This window comes from Pan paniscus, chromosome 20 (genome assembly GCF_029289425.2).
Source record: "Pan paniscus chromosome 20, NHGRI_mPanPan1-v2.0_pri, whole genome shotgun sequence".
NCBI classification, from domain to species: domain Eukaryota; kingdom Metazoa; phylum Chordata; class Mammalia; order Primates; family Hominidae; genus Pan; species Pan paniscus.
This window is the reverse complement of record NC_073269.2, coordinates 10,742,456-10,759,046: the sequence shown is the minus strand read 5'-3', so window position 1 is coordinate 10,759,046 and position 16,591 is coordinate 10,742,456. Positions and strand designations below refer to the sequence as shown.

The 16,591-nt window shown below is 47.7% G+C and overlaps 1 long non-coding RNA gene across 1 annotated transcript; it reads left to right on the top strand.

Annotated features, from left to right (window-relative positions):
* The first annotated feature begins 1,617 nt into the window (after positions 1-1,617).
* LOC134729592 (uncharacterized) lies at positions 1,618-12,198 on the top strand. The gene is made up of 3 exons (XR_010110810.1): positions 1,618-4,532; positions 9,312-9,406; positions 9,513-12,198. It is a non-coding gene; the product is annotated as an uncharacterized LOC134729592 (long non-coding RNA).
* Positions 12,199-16,591: the final 4,393 nt, after the last annotated feature.

The window sequence follows — 16,591 nt, the reverse complement described above, 5'->3', positions numbered from 1 at the left end:
TCAGGAGTAAGACAGAGGGAGGGAGTTGAAGGTGACAGAGTTAGGAGAATACCTTGCAGGTCCGCAAAGCAGAAAGCCCACATGGCAGCCAGCGCTGGCAGGCAGGGCCTCACGGTGGAGAGCCGGCATTTGGGCTCAGAGGGTGTTGGCCAGAGGTCTGGAATCTTACTTTTATTTCCAGCTGGGATTGAGGAGGTAGGAGGGCAGCTGCTGTCCCAGTTTCTGCTGTGAGTCAGGTGGGTGGCCCTGCCCGGCCGGTTGCCCCAGGGCCGCAGCTCCTGCCCCCGCCCTGGGGAGAAGGGCCAGGACAGCAGCTGCCACCATCCCTGCAGCCACTCCTCCACTCCTTCACTCCTCAGGAAGCTGCCCTGCACCCCCTGCCCGCCCTGCCTCTGACGTGGGATGGCGGGGTCCTCTTAGATGTGTTCCCTGTCTCCCTTTGTTTAATCAGCTTCACTTCTCCCCATTGCAACTGCTTTTCACCTTCTTCATTGTTAATAGCTCCCTAACAGGTGCTCCAGTATCACCCATGTCACTGTGACCTACTGTCTCTTCTTCACTATTCTTCACTCTTCACTCTAAGAGATCCCCAAAAAAGCTAATTTTTTTTTTTTTTGAGACGGGGTCTCACTCTGTCATCCAGGCTGGAGTGCAGTGAAGCGATCTCGGCTCACTGAAGCCTCCGCCTCTCCAGTTCAAGCGATTCTCGGGCCTCAACCTCCCGAGTAGCTGGCACCCACCATCACGCCCAGCTAAGTTTTGTATTTGTAGTAGAGATGGGGTTTCACCATGTTGGCCAGGCTGGTCTCGAACTCCTGACCTCAAATGATCCATCTGCCTCGGCCTCCCAAAGTCCTCAGATTACAGGTGTGAACCACCGCGCTCGGCTGAGAAACCTAAATTGAACCACGGTTCCCCGTCCCCCCTGCTGACCCCCCTTATCTCCTTCCCTACCCTGGTCTGCTTTTCACACCCTAAACACATCAAGCTCAATCCAGCCACAAAGCCTTTGCTTTACTCTGCTTGGAGTCAAGCCGGGCAGAGTGGCTCACGGCCATAATCCCAGTACTTTGGGAGGCGGAGGTGGGCGGCTCACCTGAGGTCAGGAGTTCAAGACCAGCCTGACCAACATGGTGAAACCCCGTCTCAACTAAAAATACAAAAATTAGCCGGGCATGGTGGCCTGCGCCTGTAGTCCCAGCTACTTGGGAGAGACCGAGGCAGGAGAATCGCTTGAACCCGGGAGGCAGAAGTTGCAGTGAGCCAAGATTACACCATTGCACTCCAGCCTGGGCGACAGAGCGAGACTCCATCTCAAAAAAAAAAAAAAAAAAAAAAAGTCTCAGCTCAAATGTCATCCCTGAGAGAAGCCTTCCCTGAACACCTTTGCTAATATCCCAGGCACTCTAGAACATTTGCCTTGTTTAATTTTCATCTTGGTGTGACTTTCATCATAAACAATTGCATTAATTCATTTGTTTCTTTTTCTATTGTCTGCAGAACATTCTGCTATCTGGTTTGGCTCTGGTGCATAGCTCACTGCAGCCTCATACTTCTGGACTCAGGTGAATCCTCCCAACCTCAGTCTACCAAGTAGCTGGGACCACAGGCACACGCCAACAGGGCCTGCTAATGTTTTTAAAGTTTTTGTTGTAGAGACAAGGTATCGATATGTTGCTGAGGCTGGTCTCAAATTCCTGAGCTTGAGCAATCCTCCTGCCTTGGCCTCCCAAAGTGCTGGGATTACAGGCGTGAGCCACTGCACTCAGCCCATTAAACCTTTTTGATTAGGGCTCACAAGGAGAAACATATCTTACATAGTGTCTGAGTACACAAAAATACAAAAGTCTTATATAATGAAACTTACTATTTGAGCAATGTCCTTTGATATTTTCTATTCTATTTGATCCTGTTCTATTGCATTTCTCTTAAAGTAGCGTTTTTCAACTTCGGTACGATTGAAAATCTGAGTTGGAGAATTCTTTGAAAGTACAAAAGGCCACCCAGGCCACTGTAGGGTGCTGAGCAGCATCTGTGGCCTCCACCCACTGGATAACAGGAGCACCCCCACCCCTACCCCCATCAATTTAAAAAAATGCCCCCCTAACAGTAAAAAGTATCTCAGACATTGCCAAGTATCCTCCAGGGGGCAGAGTCACTCCCAGCTGAGAATCACAATTTATTTATTTATTTACTTATTTATTTTATTTTATTTTATTTTTTTTTGAGATGGTCTCTTGCTCTGTTGTCCAGGCTGGGGTGCAGTGGTGTGATCTTGGCTCACTGCAGCCTCCACCTCCTGGGTTCAAGTGATTCTCCTGCCTCAAACTCCTGAGTAGCTGGGACTACAGGCATGAACCAGCATGCCTGGCTAATTTTTGTATTTTTAGTAGAGATGGGGTTCCACCGTGTTGGCCAGGCTGGTCTCGAACTCCTGACCTCAGGTGATTTGCCCACCTCGGCCTCCCAAAGTGCTGAGATTACAGGTGTGAGCCATCACAGCTGGCCTGAGAACCACTGTTTTATTTTATTTTATTTTATTTATTTTATTTTACTATTTTATTGTATTTATTTTATTTTATTTTATTTTATGAGATGGGGTTTCGCTCTTGTTGCCTAGGCCAGAGTGCAATGGTGTGATCTGAGCTCACTGCCACCTCTCCCTTGCAGGTTCAAGCAATTCTCCTGCCTCAGCCTCCCAAGTAGCTGGGATTACATGCACGTGCCACCACGCCAGGCTAATTTTGTATTTTTAGTAGAGATGGGGTTTCAGCATGTTGGTCAAGCTGGTCTTGAACTCCTGACCTCAGGTGATCCACCTGCCTCTGCCTCCCAAAGTGCTGGGATTACAGGTGTGAGCCACCATGCCCAGCCAAGAACCACGACTTAAATTAAAGTGGATAGTGATCTGAAATAGAAGAAAAACAACTTTATTTATTTATTTTTATTTTGTAGAGGCAGAGTCTCACTATGCTGTCCAGGCTGGTTTCAAATTCCTGGAGTCAAGCAACCCTCTTACCTTGGCCTCCCAAAGCGCTGAGATGTCGACAGAGGGAAAGAGTTGAAGGTGAGTTTGTCTCCTTTTTTTTTTTTTTTTTTTTTTTTTTGAAGTAGAGTCTTGCTTTGTCACTCAGACTAGAGTACAGTGGTGTGAACATGGCTCACTGCAGCCTTGACCTCCTGGGTTCAAGCAATCCTCCCACCTTAGCTTGCCAAGCAGCTGAGACTACAGGCGCAAGCCACCACGCCCAGCTAATTTTTGTTTCTGTTTTTATAGAGACAGAATTTCTCTTATGTTGTCCAAGCTGGTGTTGAACTCATGGCCTCAAATGATCCTCACGCCTGCCTCGGCCTCTTGGTGCTGGGATTACAGGTGTGAGCCACCACACCAGGACTCCATAAATATTTAATGTGTTGTTTTCATTCCTCCAAACCTTGCTCAGTAAGTTCTGAATGAATGAGTATTTTGGCTCTTGGCTCCAAATCAACCTGCCCTACTGGTTTTTGGTTATCACTCCATGATCAGAGAGAAGCTGTCATCACTGTTACCTTCTCTGGAATGAATGCAAATGGGCCTATTGAAATGATAGAAATTGAAAATTAGGAAAAGAAAAGGAAACTCTCAGTGCTGAAGAGGCTGTGGATGAGATGCTGGATGCACCAATGAATGGCTCATGGACATTGCTACAGCTTCTCTGGGAACAAAGTTGACACCAAATTTCAAATTCACAGAACCCACTTCCAGTTATTTGTTTTTAGGAAATGATCAAAGGTGTGCACCTGTGCACTAAGATTTGACCCCAAAGTAGCTTATGGCAGAGTTGTTCATACACCTGTGTTTCAGTTAGTTAATGCTGTGTAACAAACCACCCCTAAACTTAGGAGTTTGAAACAACCACAGCTTATCATTTCTCATAATTTGAGAATCTGGACTGGGCTCAGCTAGGATTTTCTGGGGCTGGAATATCCACAAGTGGAACATTCTCCACTCACATATCTGGAGCCCCAGTGAGTCATCTCTCTCTCCACATGGCTGCTTGGGCTCCCTCATGGTATGGTGGTCTTTATTCCCCATATGGCAACTGACTTCAGAGAGAGTTAGCAAAAGCTACTTGTCTTCTTAAATGCTTGGCTTGGAAGTCACATGCTAGCTCTTCTGCCACATTCCATTGGTCAGAGCAAGTCACATGGCCCAACCCAAATACAAGGGGAAGAGGAGATGAAATAGACTCGCGGAGGAGTGGCAGGGGCATAACAGGATGGAAAGTGATGGCGGCTGTCTCTGGAGATAGTCTCTCATGGCCACGTTAGCAAAGAATTGCAAATAAATGCCTCGTAAGAGGGGACTACTTAAATGGCTTGAATTTTTTTTTTTTTGAGATGGAGTCTTGCCCTGTCGCCCAGGCTGGAGTGCAGTGGTGTGATCTCGGCTCACTGCAAGCTCCGCCACCCAGGTTCACGCCATTCTCCTGCCTCAGCCTCCCGAGTAGCTGGGATGACAGGCGCCCACCACCAAGCCCGGCTAATTTTTGGTATGTTTAGTACAGATGGGGTTTCACCGTGTTAGCCAGGATGGTCTTGATCTCCTGACATTGTGATCCACCTGCCTCGGCCTCCCAAAGTGCTGGGATTACAGGCATGAGCCACCGCACCCGGCCTAAGGGCTTAAATTTTAAAATTATTTTATTATTTAATTTTTGGAGACAGCATCTCACTCTGTCACCCAGGCTGGAGTGCAGTAGCCCAATCACAGCTCACTGCAGTCTTGACCTCCCAGGCTCAAGCGATCTTCCTGCGTCAGCCTCCTGAGTAGCTGGGACCACATGTGCATACAATACACCTGGCTAATTTTTTTTTTTTTTTTTTTGGTAAGGGCCGGGTCTTGCTATGTTGTCCAGGCAGAACTCAAACTCCTGATCTCAAACGATCCTCCTGCCTCGGCCTCTCAAAGTGCTGGGATTACAGGCATGAGCCACCACGCCTGGCCAAATTTTAAACCAAATTATCAAGTATCCATATTATGGATTATAACTCTTATTTATTTATTATTATTATTATTTTTATTTTTTGAGACAGAGTTTCACTCTTTTTGCCCAGGCTGGATCTCGGCTCACTGCAACCCCCACCTCCCAGGATCAAGTGATTCTCCTGCCTCAGACTCCTGCGTAGCTGGGACAACAGGTGCCCGCCACCATGCCTGGCTAATTTTTTGTATTTTTAGTAGAGACAGGGCTTCATCATGTTGGCCAGGATGGTCTCGATCTCTTGACCTCGTGATCCGCCCGCCTCAGCCTCCCAAAGTGCTGAGATTACAGGCGTGAGCCACCGCACCCGGCCTATAACTCATATTTATTGAGTGCCTTCACTGGTTTAATTATATAGTTAGGTATGACTGTGAGGGAGAGAAATACCAATGACTGACAAGATAGGCATGTCTTTCTCTCCCAGTCACAGTCTGGAGGTTGGCATCCAGAGTTGGTAGGGTGATTCTGACACACGAAGTCTCTATTGGCTCAGATCTGCTCACATGGCCACACCTGGCTGCCGAGGAGCTGGGAAATTTGTTTATTTATTCCATTGATATTTACTGAGCATTTACTATGTACACAGCATTGGGGTACAGCTCCTGTTTTTTTTATTCCTATAAAAGAAAGCAAACAAATGCAAAGAAAAACAGAGAACAATCCCCGCTTTCATGGAGTGTTCCTTCTGCAGCACCCACATCCTCTTTTTTCTTCTCCTTCCTTCCATCCTTCCCTCCCTCCCTCCCTCCCTCCTTCCTTCCCTCCCTTCCTCCCTCCTTCCTTCCTTCCTTTTCTCTTCTTTTCTTTTCTTTTCTTTCTTTTTTGTTGAGACGGAGTCTTGCTCTGTCACCCAGGCTGGAGTGCAGTGGCGCGATCTCGGCTAACTGCAACCTCCGCCTCCCAGGTTCAAGCGATTCTCCTGCCTCAGCCTCCCGAGTACCTGGGATTACAGGCATGCGCCACCATGCCCAGCTAATTTTTTTAATTTTATTATTATTATACTTTAAGTTTTAGGGTACATGTGCACAACGTGCAGGTTTGTTAACATACGTATACATGTGCCATGTTGGTGCCAGCTAATTTTTTATATTTTTAGTTGAGACGGGGTTTCACCATGTTGGCCAGGATGGTCTCGATCTCTTGACCTTGTGATCCACCTGCCTCAGCCTCCCAAAGTGCTGGGATTACAGGCATGAGCCACCATGCCCGGACCCTTCCCTCCCCTCCCCTCTCCTTCCCTTCCCTTCTTTCCTTTTTCTTTTGACACAGGGCAGGGTCTCACTTTGTCACCCAGGCTGGAGTGCGGTAGTGCAGTCATGGCTCACTGCAGCCTCAAACTCCTGGACTCAAGCGATCCTCCTGCCTTAGCCTCCAGAATAGCTGGGACCACAGGCATGCACCACCGCACTGGGCTACTTTTTGTATTTTTGGTAGAGACGTGGTCTTGCTATGTTGCCTGAGCTGGTCTTGAACTCCTGGGGTCAAGTGATTGTTCCATCTCGGCTTCCCAAAGTATTGGGATTACAGGTGCCAACCACCATGCCCGGCCCCCAGATCCCCTTTTAAGAAGGGACTTACTGCCCAGCCAAGGGATGTATGGTGAGCAGAAACCTCCAGCTTCCATGTTTAGGATCGCCTTCAGGTGCAGAGAGCCACCTCCCTCAGAGTCTCATCTGTCCCAGGGCAGCCCACAGCCAGTGACTGGGTGAGGCGGAGGAATAAAGGCCTGGGTATTCTGACTTCATGTGGGATGCTCTGATGGGGCTCACTGGCTCCAGAGTCCCTCGCCGATTAGCCAAGGCTTTGTCCATGCTCAATACCACTTTAACTTCTCCCTTTGACCAGTTCTGTCTGCCCTTCCTCCCTCCCTTCCTTCCTTCTTTCCTTCCTTCCTTCCTTCTTTCCTTCCTTTCCTTCCTTCCTTCCTTCTTTCCTTCCTTCCCTCCCTCCCTTCCTTCCTTCCTTCTTTCCTTCCTTCTCTCCCTCCCTCCCTCCTTCCCTCCCTCCTTCCGTCCCTCCCTCTTTTCCTTTCTTCTTTCTCTCTCTCTCTTTCTTTCTTTTATTTTGTAGAGATGGGGGCTCCCTATGTTGCCCAGGCTGATCTCAAACTCTAGGCTCAAGCCATCCACCTGCCTCTGCTTCTCAAAGCGCTGGGATTACAGACATGAGCCACCAAGCCTAGCTCTCCTCCTCCTCCTCCTCCTTCTTCTTCTTCTTCTTCCTTCTTCCTTCTTTCTTCTTCTTCTTCCTCTTCTTCCTCCTCGTCCTCTTCTTCCTCTTCTTCTTTCTTCCTCCTCCTTCTTCTTCTTCTCCTTCTTCTTCTTGATGGAGTCTCGCTCTGTTGCCCAGGCTGGAGTGCAGTGGTGCTATCTCAGCTCACTGCAACCTGCGCCTCCTGGGTTCAAGCAATTTTTCTGCCTCAGCCTCCGGGGTAGCTGGGACTACAGGCACCCGCCACCATACCCAGCTAATTTTTGTATTTTTAGTAGAGACAGGTTTTCACCATATTGGCCAGGCTAGTCTCAAACTCCTGATCTCATGATCCACCCGCCTCGGCCTCCCAAAGTGCTGGGATTACAGGCTTGAGCCACCATGCCCAGCCTGCCGTGCTTCTTTCTTTGACAACTGTGAATTCCCAATAAAAATCTCACACCCCAAATTATTTCTCAGGATCTGTTCTGGAGAATCCAAATGGTGACTCAGAGCTTTTGTCATCTTTTTTTTTTAATGCCTGTGGAGCATTCCATGTCCATGATATCAAAACCCATAATTTAGTTAACTAGTCTCCTGTAAATGGATGTTTTCTTTGTGATGAAAGATTTTTTCCCTCTCATCAGATTGGTCCTTTAAGAGACCCTTCTGTCTTAGAGAGCCCCAGGGCTCAGTCTTTAATCTTCTTCTTTTTTTTTTTTTTTCCAGATGGAGTCTCACTCTACCACCCAGGCTGGAGTGCAATGGCACAATCTTGGCTCACTGCAACCTCCGCTTCCCGGGTTCAAGCGATTCTCCTGTCTCAGCCTCCGGAGTAGCTGAGATTACAGGCGCCCACCACCACACCTAGCTAATTTTTGTATTTTTAGTAGAGACAGGGTTTCACCATGTTGGCCAGGCTGGTCTCAAACTCCTGACCTTAGGTGATCCACCCGCCTCGGCCTCCCAAAGTGCTGGGATTACAGATGTGAGCCATTGCACCCAGCCTGTTCTTCTTTATCCACGACCCCTCAGAAATGTCATCCAGCTGCATGGCTTTAAATACGTGTGTAGGTACCTGGATGCCTCCCAGCTTTGTCTTATCCACCTAGATGTCTCACTCCTCAAAATTAACACTTCTAGTCAGGCACTGTGGCTCATGCCTGCAATCCCAGCACTTTGGGAGACCAGGCTGGTCTCAAACTCCCGACCTCAGGTGATCCTCCCCCCACCTCGGCCTCCCAACGTGCTGGGATTACAGGCATGAGCCACTGTGCCCAGCCATTTTCCCTTTTTATAAGGACACTAGTCATGGAGGACAAGGACCTGCCGTAATAACTTTGTTGTTGTTGTTGTTTAGATTTGCTCTTCTTATCTGGGCTGGAGTGCAATGGCGTGATCTGGACTCACTGCAGCCTCCACCTCCTGGGTTCAAGCGATTCTCCTGCCTCAGCCTCCTGAGTAGCCAGAATTACAGGCACCTGCCACCACGCCCGGCTAATTTTTGTATTTTTAGTAGAGACAGGGTTTTGCCATGTTGGTCAGGCTGGTCTTGAACTCCTGATGCCAGGTAATCCACCCACTTCGGCCTCCCAAAGTGCTGGGATAACAGGCGTGAACCACCGCGCCTGGCCATCATTTTAACTCGATTACCTTTCTAAAGATCCTGTTTCCACACAGTGGCTCGTGCCTATAATCCCAGCACTTTGGGAGGCCATGGTGGGCAGATCACCTGAGCCCAAGAGTTCAAGGCCAGCTTGGGTAACGTGGCGAAACCTCATCTCTACAAAAAATTCAGAAACATTAGCTGAGTGTGGTGGTGCACACCTGTCGTCACCACTAACGAAGCTGAGGTGGGAGGATGGCTTGAACCCAGGAGGTTGAGGCTGCAGTGAGCTATGATTGCACCACTGTACTCCAGTCTGGGTGACAAAGTGAGATTCTGTCTCAAAAAAAAAAAAAAAAAGAAAAGAAAAGAAAAAGAGACTATTTCCAAGCAAGGTCACATTCTGAGGGACGAGGGGGTCTGTAACTTATCTTTTATTATATATATATATATATATTTTGTTGTTTTGTTGTTGTTGTTGTTTTTTGTAGAGACAGGGACTCGTGGTGTTGGCCAGGGTGGTCTCAAACTCCTGACCTCAAGCGATACTCCCTCCTTGGCCTCCCAAAGTGCGGAGATTATAGATGTGAGTCACCATGCCCTGCCTGCAACACATATTTTTAGAGGATACAATTCAAGCCATAACAGTAAGATCCCTCTTTATCTTTCCTTTTTTCCCTCCTCGGTCTCAGCCTTCAAGAAGGAAGGAAAGAAGGGGGTGGGCAGAGAACCTCCTCCCCGCTGGACCAGAGTAAGCTCCGCTGTGATGTTGAAGAAAATACATCTGAGTTCTGAGCTAGATGGACAGATTTGAAACCTTTGAACCTTAGAATGGAGTGATGGAAAACAGCGGCTGGGAGTGGTGGCTGACCACCAGATGTAGATGGCTGGTGGACAGCCATCTAGAAGCCAAGGAGAGAGGCCCCAGGATTATCCTAGCATTTTGGGAGGCCAAGGTGTGATGATTGCTCCAGCCAGGAGGTTGAGGCTGCAGTGAGCTATGATTGCAGCACTGCACTCCAGCCTGGGTGACAGAGCAAGACCCTGTCTCAAAAAAAAAAAAAAAAAGAAAAGAAAAGAAAAAAAAGAAGAAGAAGGAGGAGGAAGAGGAGGGGGAGGAGGAGGAGGAGGAGAAAAGAATGAGTGAAATAAAAGGTTAATAACCAATAACCTTAGAATACCCATTTGAGGTTATTGGATTTACGTAGAGGAGGCAGTAGAAATGACATAATGCCACTTAATGAAAACTTTTCTCGAACTTTTTTTTGGAGGAAGGAATGAGACAGGCTCAGTTGAAGAGATACTTCCAGATTAGAGTCTCCAGATTTAGCACATAAAAATACAGGAGGCTCATTTAAATTTGAATTTCAGATACATGAAGAATAATTTTTAGGATAATCCGATCCTATGCAATATTTGGAACATATTTATGCCAAAAACTTATCCATCGTTAATCTGAAATTCTGATTGAACTGGGTGTCCTGTATTTTATCTGGCAACCCTTCTTCTAGTAAGTCATGGAATTAACCCACCTTGGAAGATGATGTGATGGTCAGGCACGGTGGCTCACGCCTGGAATCCCAGCAGCTTGGGAGGCTGAGGTGGGAGGATCACTTGAGCCTGGGTGTTTGAAAGCAGCCTGGGCAATATAGGGAGACCCCATTTCCAATAATAATAATAATTATTATTATTATAATAAAATTAGCTGGATGATGCCAGGCATGGTGGCTCATGCCTGTCATCCCAGCACTTTGGGAGGCCAAGGCAGGTGGATCATCTGAGGTCAGGAGTTGGAGACCAGTCTGGGCAACATGGTAAAACCCTGTCTTTACCAAAAATACAAAAATTAGCTGGGCATGGTGGTGCGCGCCTGTAATCCCAGAGACTCGGGAGGCTGAGGCAAGAGAATCGTTTGAACCCAGGAGGCCGAGATTTCAGTGAGCTGAGATCGTACCACTGCACTCCAGCCTGGGTGACAGAGTGAGACTCCATTTGAAAAAAAAAAAAAAAAAAGAATCTAATACCTGATGATCTGTCACTGTCTCCCATCACCCCCAGCTGGGACAGTCTAGTTTCAGGAAAACAAGGGGAGGGCTTTCCCTGATTCTACATTATGTGAGCTGTATAATTAGTTCATTATATATTACAGTGTAATACTAATAGAAATAGTGAACAATAAATGTAATGTGCTTGAATCATCCTGAAACCATTCCACACCTCCGTGATAAAATTGTCTTGCACAAAACTGGTCCCGGGTGACAAAAAGCTTGCAGATTGCTGCATTATAGCATAAAAGTAGCCATAGACAACTTACAAACAAATGGGTGTGACTGTGTGCCAATAAAAATTTATCCACATAACTTCATTTACAAACAACACACGGAGGCCGGGCACGGTGGCTCACGCTTGTAATCCCAGCACTTTGGGTGGCAGAGGCCAGTGGATCACCTGAGGTCAGGAGTTTGAGACCAGCCTTGACCAGCCAGGAGATCAAGACCATCCTGGCCAACGTGGTGAAACCCCGTCTCTACTAAAAATACAAAAAATTAGCCGGGTGTGGTGGCAGGCACCTGTAGTCCCAGATACTTGGAAGGCTGAGGCAGGAGAATGGCGTGAACCTGGGAGGCGGAGGTTGCAGTGAGCCGAGATCGTGCCACTGCCCTCCAGCCTGGATGACAGAACGAGACTCCATCTCAAAAAAATAAACAAATAAATAAATAAAATAAAATAAAATAAATTGATTGTTGTGAAATATATCTTCACAAGAGGATATATAACATACATATATGGTTTAAAGAAAAAAACAACAAAATAATCCAACAATTGTGCCCCCTTGCATTTACCTAGATGCATTGAAAACTTACACCCACACAGGCCAGGTGCGGTGGCTCACGCTTGTAATCCCAGCACTTTAGGAGGCTGAGGCAGGCGGATCACTTGAGGTCAGGAGTTCAGGACCAGCCTGGCCAACATGGTGAAACCTTGTCTCTACTAAAAATACAATAAATTAGCCAGGTATGGTTGTGGGTGCCTGTAGTCCTAGCTACTAGGGAGGCTGAGGCAGGAGAATCCACTATTTACTTAACGAGTCTTTATTTAATAAATAAATAAATTTATTTATTTATTGAGATGGAATTTTGCTCTTGTTGCCCAAGATGGAGTGCAATGGCACGATCTTGGCTCACTGCAACCTCTGCCTCCTGGGTTCAAGCACTTCTCATGCCTCAGCCTCCTGAGTAGCTGGAATTAAAGGTGCCCCACCATGCCTGGCTAATATATATATATTTATATATATATTTTTAGACGGAGTCTCGCTCTGTCGCCCAGGCTGGAGTGCAGTGGCGCAATCTCGGCTCACTGCAAGCTCCACCTCCTGGGTTCGGGCCATTCTCCTGCCTCAGCCTCCCGTCGCCTGGCTAATATTTTGTATTTTTAGTAGAGACAGGGTTTTACTATGTTGACTAGGCTGGTCTCGAACTCCTGACATCAGGTGATCCACCTGTCTTGAGCTCCTGGGATTACAGGCATGAGCTGCCATGCCCGGCCTACTTATCAAGTCTTTAACTCAGGGATGTTTGTGAATAGTTTCATGGTTTTGCTATTGCAGGCAGGGCTGCTCTGAATAATCTTGTACCACAATCCTGGGTCCATTTGTGGGAGTTTCTCAGGGGGACATAAATCCAGGAGGTGAGTTGCTGGTTGTAGGACATGTTCATTTGCACCTTTACTGAATGTGATGGAGGCAGCCTGTTGTGGTTTAAAGATTCAGGCTCCCTTCCCACAGGGTAAAGTGGATACCAGGAAGTGGCTGCTGTGCTACAGATTGCATTTCCCAGCAACCCTTTCATCTAGTGGAGGTCATGTGACTAGTTCTGACCAATAGAGGTACACCAAAGCCATGTTGGGATTGAGAGCCACAAGTTGGGAGGAAGCCCACATTTTGTTAGTGGAGGCCACATGTTGAGGTGGGGGCCACATGATGGGTATGGAGGCCACATGTTGGGAGCAAAGGGCACATGTTGGGATTTAGAGCCACAAGTTGGGAGGAAGCCCACATTTTGTGAGTGGAGGCCCCACGTTGAGATGGATGCCACTTGATGGGTATGGAGGCCACATGTTGAAAGTGGAGGCCACATATTGGGACTGGAGGCCACATGTTGAGATGGAGGTCACGTGTTGGGATGGAGGCCACATGCTGGGATGGAGGCATCATGAGAAGGAAGGAAGGGGCCTGGATTGCTAAATTCCCACTTGCCTGAGCCTTCTGGGACAGCTTCACCCTCCATACTCTTTGCTCATGTGAGATGTAAACTTTTAGGACACTGATATTTGTGGAATTGTCTTGTTCTAACAGTTGAGCTACTGTACCCAGTAATGCTCCAGGTAATGTCAAATTATTTTCCAAAGTGGTTGGCCTCTTCATATTTCCACCACTCCCCCACTTCCCATCCTCACCAGTACTCGGAATCGGCAAGTTAAAGAAAAAACTTTTGGCCAGGTGCGGTGACTCACGCCTGTAATCCCAGCACTTTGGGAGGCCAAGGTGGGCGGATCACCTGAGGTCGGGAGTTCGAGACCAGCCTGACCAACATGGAGAAACCCTGTCTCTACTAAAGATACAAAATTAGCCGGGCACAGTGGCGGGTGCCTGTAATCCCAGCTATTCGGGAGGATGAGGCAGGAGAATCACTTGATCTCGGGAGGTGGAGGTTGCAGTGAGCTGAGATCATGCCATTGGACTCCAGCCTGGGCAACAAGAGCAAAACTCCGTCTCAAAACAAACAAACCCACAACTTTTTATCTTGAAATAGTTTGTTTTTATTTTATTGTATTTATTTATTTATTTATTTGAGATTGAGTCTTGCTCTGTTGCTCAGACTGGAGTGCAGTGGCACAATCTTGGCTCACTGCAAGCTCTACCTCCTGGGTTCACGCCATTCTCCTGCCTCAGCCTCCTGAGTAACTGGGACTACAGGCGCCTGCTACCACGCCTGGCTAATTTTTGTATTTTTAGTAGAGACGGGGTTTCACCATGTTAGCCAGGATGGTCTTAATCTCCTGACCTCGTGATCCGCCCGCCTCAGCCTCCCAAAGTGCTGGGGTTACAGGTGTGAGCCACCACTCCCGGTCTGAAATAGTTTGTTTTTAAAATGGATTATTATTATTATTTTTTAGAGACACAGTCTGCCTATGTTGCCCAGGCTGGTCTCGAACTCAAACAGAAATTGCAGTGAGCCAAGATCAAGCCACTGCACTCCAGCCTGGGCGACAGAGTGAAACTCCATCTTAAAAAAAAAAAAAAAAGAACTAGGATACTCTCTTACACAACCAGAATTCATTTATCTACTTCAGAAAATAAATACGGACACAATACTATTATCTACTTTATATTCCATGTGCAAATTTCACCAATTACCCAATAATGTCCTTTGTGACTTTGGGCATTGTCAGACTAAAATTTTCCCCATCTGTACGGTAACCATTATTGACTTAAACACTGTCTTTAAACAAGTTCACTTTCCAAAAACACTTTCCAAAACACTTTCCAAATATTAATGCATATCTTTACTTCAAAAGGAAATTTTATATTGCTCCACTACATGGAAAGCTACTAAATAAATAGAAAGCAAGTATTAAAACCAACACTGCTGGGTGCAGTGGCTCACGCCTGTAATCCTAGCACTTTGGGAGGCCAAGGCGGGCAGATTATGAGGTCAGGAGTTCAAGACCAGCCTGGCCAACATGGTGAAACCCGCGTCTCTACTACAAATAAAAAAAATTAGCCGGGCATGGTGGCGGGTGCCTGTAATCCCAGCTATTTGGGAGGCTAGGGTAGGAGAATCGCTTGAACCCAGTAGTCAGAGGTTGTGGTGAGTGGAGGCTGCACCATTGTACTTCAGCCTAGGTGACAGAGCAAGACTCCATCTCAAAACAAAAACAAAAACAAAACAAAACAAAACAAAAGAAAACAAAAAAAAGCCCAATGCTAAGATGGGTATAGTTCCTTTTTTCTTTTTCTTTTTCTTTTTCTTTCTTTTTTTTTTTTTTTTGAGACAAGGTCTTGCTCTGTGGCCCAGGTTGGAGTGCAGTGGTGCACACATAGCTCACTGCAACTTCGACCTTCTAGGCTCAAGCAATCTTCCCATCTCAGCTTCCTGAGAAGTTAAGACTACACGTGTGTACCCCCACTGGCTAACTTTTTAATGTTTTGTAGAAACAGGGTCCCCTATGTTGCCTAGACTGGTTTTTTGTTGTTGTTGTTTTTGAGATGGAGTCTCGCTCTGTTGCCCAGGCTGGTTTGCAGTGGCGAAATCTTGGCTCACTGCAACCTCCACCTCCTGGGTTCAAGCGATTCTCCTGCCACAAGAATTGCTTGAACCCTGGAGGTGGAGGTTACAGTGAGCCGAGATCGCGCCAGTGCACTCCAGCCTGGGCAACAGAGCAAGACTCCGTCTCAAAAGAAAAGAACAAAGTCAGAGAGAGATGGAAGAGGCTGCACTGTGGCTGTGAAGGTGGAGAACAGGACATGGGTTGCCTCTAGACACTGGACGGGGCAGGAAACGAGGTCTCTCCTGGAGCCTCCACCAGGAACACAGCTGTGATGACACCTTTAGCCTATAAGACTCATTTCAGAGTCCTGACCTGTAGAAAGGTAAGATGATAAGTGTGTGTTGTTCTAAGCCATTACATTGGTGGCATTTGTTACAATAACCGCTGAGAGCTCACACGCCTCTGTTTGTCACCCTCTCTCTAGCCCCTCCTCTCCCCCTAGCAGGGGAAGAGCTCTCCCCCGGCTCCCACCCACCTGCCTGGCTGCTCTGTCCTCCCTAGTCAGCACCATGATCGCCCAAGTTCTCCGGTCTGGGCTGGGCGTGGGTGCCAGTCACTACCTTACTGCCTGCTATTAAACCCTCGCCAAGATTCAGGATCTCAGCAGCTGGGTCCTGTTCCAGCTATGAGCAGAAAGGGGCCTCAGAGACCATCTGCTCCACCCACCCACAGAGCAGAGACTGTTTCAAAATTACTCCATGGGGAAGGAGTCAGGGTCGCTACTGGGGAGCTGGGGTGGCAGTGGTGGTGTCTGTTTGCCCTCCTGGTCCACCTGGGAAGCGGATTTGGGGGCTAGGGCTGTAGCTAAATGGTGTATGTTTGTGGAGGGGTGCTATACAGAGTCAGGTCAAGCTTTAGTTCTGTTTTTCTTCCTTCTTTCCTTCCTTCCTTCCTTCCTTCCTTCCTTCCTTCCTTCCTTCCTTCCTTCCTTCCTTCTTTCTTTTTTTGGAGACAGAGTCTTGCTCTATCCCCCAGGCTGGAGTGTAGTGGTGTGATCTTGGCTGACTACAACCTCCACCTCCCAGGCTCAAGTGATTCTCGTACCTCAGCCTCCCGAGTAGCTGGGATTACAGGCACGCACCACCACGCCCGGCTAATTTTATTTTTTTTATTTTTAGTAGAGACGGGGTCTCACCATGTTGGCCAGGCTGGTCTTGAACCCTGACCTCAAGTGATCCACCTGCCTCAGTCTCCCAAAATGCTGGGATTACATGTGTGAGCCACCACGCCCAGCCCCAAACCCCTCTTTTAAAAACCTAAATCAGGCCAGGCGTGGTGGCTCACGCCTGTAATCCCAGCACTTTAGGAGGCTGAGGCGGGCGGATCATGAGGTCAGGAGATCGAGACCATCCTGGCTAACACGGTGAAACCCCGTCTCTACTAAAAATACAAAAAAAACTTAGCTGGGTGTGGTGGCGGGCGCCTGTAGTCCCATCGGGAG